This window comes from Rutidosis leptorrhynchoides, chromosome 9 (assembly GCF_046630445.1).
Source record: "Rutidosis leptorrhynchoides isolate AG116_Rl617_1_P2 chromosome 9, CSIRO_AGI_Rlap_v1, whole genome shotgun sequence".
In the NCBI taxonomy this organism is placed as follows: Eukaryota; Viridiplantae; Streptophyta; class Magnoliopsida; order Asterales; family Asteraceae; genus Rutidosis; species Rutidosis leptorrhynchoides.
In genome coordinates, this window is record NC_092341.1 from 172,767,039 (window position 1) to 172,771,661 (window position 4,623).

The 4,623-nt window shown below is 32.0% G+C and overlaps 1 long non-coding RNA gene across 12 annotated transcripts; it reads left to right on the forward strand.

Annotated features, from left to right (window-relative positions):
* The first annotated feature begins 699 nt into the window (after nucleotides 1-699).
* On the forward strand, nucleotides 700-4,311 carry LOC139866037 (uncharacterized). Of its 12 annotated transcripts, XR_011765214.1 has the most exons (8): nucleotides 700-1,994; nucleotides 2,103-2,162; nucleotides 2,389-2,463; nucleotides 2,706-2,808; nucleotides 3,132-3,302; nucleotides 3,575-3,665; nucleotides 3,806-3,901; nucleotides 4,120-4,311. It is a non-coding gene; the product is annotated as an uncharacterized lncRNA (long non-coding RNA). The 12 variants fall into 12 exon arrangements; XR_011765204.1 differs by having other exon boundaries at nucleotides 2,389-2,808; XR_011765212.1 differs by having other exon boundaries at nucleotides 2,671-3,302.
* The last annotated feature ends 312 nt before the right edge of the window (nucleotides 4,312-4,623 follow it).

The window sequence follows — 4,623 nt, forward strand, 5'->3', positions numbered from 1 at the left end:
AAAACATAATGAAAAATAAGCGGTCAAAAATTATTTCGATATTCCCTCCCGTTCCCAAATTTTTTGAAACTACTCAAATTTACTTAACTTCCTAATCTATTAACGGAGTATTATACGTTCCTAACCCTTTCACTTAAATGAGTAAAATGTAGGGCTGTAAATGAGCAAAGCTACTCGTGAGCTACTCGAGCTCGGCTCGTTAAAAACTCGATTCGAGCCGAGCCTAAACGATCTCGAGCCCGAGTTCGAGCTTAAGTGAGGGCTCGTTCAATAAACGAGCTCGAGCTCGAGCTTTAAATTTCGAGCTCCTTTAAGCTCGCGAGCCTAAACGAGCTTATATATATATATATATATATATATATATATATATATATATATATATATATATATATATATATATATATATATATATATATATATTCAAATTTTTAATTACTCACGTCAAACACCAACGTTTTATATTCCATTCATTCTAGTTTCAATAGTAATTACCTTGGATAAAAATAAATATCACTTCAAAACTACCACGTATGTGTTCCACGAGGTGAACAGATTAATTGATTTTTTTTCACCCAAAGCAAACCTATTTTTATCTGCCCAAAGCAAGCTTAATTTTGTCTTCACCCAAGGCAAGCTCATAAACAACAAGTCTATTCTTTTTTCTAATCAAAAGATATTAACTCCTTTACTCTTGAAAAAATAGACTTTTAGGTCTACCTATACTACTCATCAATATCCTTTCTTCCTCTCTTCTATCTGTTTTATACTACATCGTTCCTAATGTACAAATAATATTACTGTAACTTACTAGATCTATATATATACTACGTGTTTGTTGGTGTCTTCAGTTGTGCTAATTGCTATGTAAGTAGTATTTTCTCATGATTATTGTAGGTGTAAAAGTGGATGAATCTTCGAATTTGGGTTTCTTTTAATTTGGATGGCTGATGGCTGATGGCTGAAGCTGATTGTAAATATAGATCCTTAATCACATTTACATGCAATAACAATAAAAAAATATTCTGTATACAATAAAAAAATATTCCGTGTGAAGGTGTTTGAATGTTCCATGAATTTTTAATGGTTGATTATAAATATATCTGTGTATTATATTTGTTTCTCTATTTACATGTTGTAAAGAAGTACTCAAACAAACTAGCGAGCTTAAGTTTATGCTTATCGAGCCGAGCTCATTTCGAGCCAAGTTCAGTTAAACTTTATCGATGACACGAGCTTTACTCGAGCCGAGCTCGAGCTTTTTACATTATTCACGAGCCGAGCTCGAGCTACAAATCTCAGGCTCGAACCGAGCCGAGCTCGAGCTCGAGCTTTCAGAAAATCAAACGAACCGAGCTCGAACACTATCAAGCTCGGGCTCGGCTCGGCTCGTTTACAACCGTAGTAAAATGTAACCTTTCATTGTGTTTACGTATTTTCAGGTTTTTGATAGCTTAATTCAATTAATTGATTCTTCTTCGTTAGCACCGCTTCATAACACTCGATCCATTTTTCCTTCTCTATTCTTAGCGATTGAATATGGTGATTTTGTGACTGCTTCTTGCGATTAATTACTTTAATGCTTTTAATCCTATATTTGTATGCGATTGAAATCGACCTCCATGATCAATTTAACAGCCTTTTGAAGCCGACGATAATGGAGGAAAATTAGGGTTTTTATTTGTGTTTCGATGCGAGTACTTGCGATGGGGTTCACGGACGATTTTTATTCTTGTAAGCGGTCGATGACGGTGAAAGGTTAGGGTTTAATTTCTATTTATTATCAAACCTAGATGCTTTTATTGACTCTAAAATTTTTATATTTGTTCAATCAAAATCATTGATGCATTAGCTTTGTACGTTTTTTGTTGTTGTTATTTCTTGATTTCCTTTTCGATTGATTGTGGTAATGTGGCATTGTTCATGTTTTGTTTTCGATTGCTGGAATCTAATGTTTGTCACAGTTATCTCTTCTGCGATTGTGAATATATTCCCAGGTTAGTTTTCATTCTTGATTTTGGTTTTGTTTGAATGTGGTAATGTGTTTGTTTATTCATTTATTATTCATGTTCAACAATATTTCTCTGGTTTTCTTTTTATTTTAGGTTACTGCCTAAGTGATAATTGAAGCTCAAATCTGCAGTTTCTCTTTTGTCTTCGTTACGGTAATCCAATATGTTCTTGTTGTAGTTTTCATTTACTTATTTATCATTAAGTTTGTTTTTCATTAAAGACTGCATATTATATGTTTGTTCTATGTGTGTTGTCCTATGTTTGTTGTTTTGTTGCATGTTCGTCATTGAATTTCATGTTTTCCCTATTCTGATTAATGTTGATTTTTTATATTCATTAGTGGTAATGTTGTTCAAACTTTTTTTTGTACTGTCTCAGGTAACTCTTCAGTTTCGAGTACAATGGATATCGGTAGGTCAGCAAGTACGGATTTAAATTGTCTTAATCCCGGAGGTACACCGCTTGTTATTTTATTTTATTTTACAACAGTCAACCTAAAAATGGCGATACAAATATAATATAAATACACATGATAGAGTGTCATTATATTTATGATTGAATTTCAAGTATATGATACAAATAATTGAAAATTTGATACATATAGTAGGCATTTTTTTATAGATTTGTGCTTAATGGAGTCTTTTGAAATGAAAAATTTAGACAACAATGTCAAAAGATAGAGGGTGAATTGTTAGGTAAAAGAGGACAATTGTGCTCTCATTATCATTGAGCTGCCGATGAGGAGATGAAGTCATGAATTTAAGGAATTTTCAAAAGTATAAGGAAGTATCCATTTAGGTAATTTAGCCAGTGTATCATATTCTTTTTTTTATTGCATGACAGACCGAGTTACATAGCATAGCGTGTTTCGATTGTATCAAATGAGGCTAAACAAGAGATACATGTTCTGTATTTTCTTGTTTAAGTTATTCGGAGTTTTTCATAGAATTACTATATGCTGTGTATTTCTTGGTTTCACCTTTTTACTATTTGGTTTTTATTTCAAACACACGAGAAAATCAGTTGCTTAATATTTGCAACACATGCAAATATGATCCAAAATATATTTGTACTTTTTTGCTGCACTTTTTAAATACACTTTGATAATAATGTTTAAACAGGTTGGTTGTAAGCGTAAGAAACCATCTGAACTAGATGCCATATCCATAGGTGCTCCTCGAGCTCGCCAGTTTTTTAAAAGACTTTTCTGCATTGCAACTTGACAAAATGGAGTTTAAGTAGCCTTGCAAGAGATGAAAAGGTTAAAAAATGAGTTGCAGATTCAACCAACTGTAAATGCTCAAGCTATTCCTTTAATGGTTGAGTTGGTTAATTGTTCTTTTTCTAGTTATTGATTGTCTTTAACACTACATGCGAGCTGTAGATGACTGAAATTTTATAATTGTAATATAATCATTGTATACAATGTGCAGCTCATGTGTAGATAGACCGAACTAGCTAGTGAACACACTACTAAAATATAATTAAGTGTACAATGTGCAGCTCCTAAGCTCTTGATTATATTACATTAAAGAGCTAGTTTGATCCGTCTTTATCATTGCAGGATCAAATAAATTCAATTCCTATATCCTAAAGAAGTGAACAAAAAATACTGGGGAAGACTTGTTAGATATTGGAATAAAGACAAGGTTAAGGTATGAAATAGTCTTTAACTTGGTGTAACATTATTTTTTTTCATATTAGGATATTTATATTTTTTTTTCAGGAGCTTAGCGAGAAAAATGAAAAGGGATATCCATTGTTAATACTTAATTTATTATTTTAATTTTAACAGATTAAATAAGAAAAATCTCCAACTCGATTGGATATGGTTCGGAGATGTTTTTCTAAAGGAGGCGCTTCTAAAAGTAAAGAAGCTGCAATTGTAATTGTAAGTATTATTCTAAATTCAGATTGCGTAATAGAGGTTATAGATATATATCAGAGTGGTGGTGTGCTATTATAATTATCACGTCATGGCGATGATGAAACTTGCTTGTAGGGATGTATCTTATTCTATACTATATTATAGTTAATTAGCACGTCATATCCATTATAACTTGCACTTTTATGCGTATAAATAAAAATATATGGATGGTTTATTTGTAGGTGGTACCATTGGATTAATAAAGATACATGTTGATCCAAGACGTTCTGCGTTAATGTTCATTGTCTTTACTTTCTTTGTCAAATGTTATTCGAAGTCTTTATATGTTTGATTATTTTTGAGTTTTTTATGTTTAGTGTGTTCATTTACGTTATGAGAATTTTATTGAAATATAATTATGTTTTATTTCATGTTTAGTGTTTTCATTTATGTTATGAGAAAATTTTATTGAAATTTAATTATGTTTTATTTCATATTTGGTTTTTAGTATAAAGCTAGAACCACCAAAATCGCCCAAAATTCAAAAACCAAACTGGATTCGAATATCCAAATCGGACCCAAATATCCGATCTTGATTCGATTATCCGAGCTGGGCCCAAATATTCGTACAGGTTCCGAATACCCGAATCCGAACGTGAATCGAATATTCGAACCAGATCCGAATATCCATCCGCAACCGATCCGGAACTACTATGACTTTATATGACGCTGTATAATTATGTCCT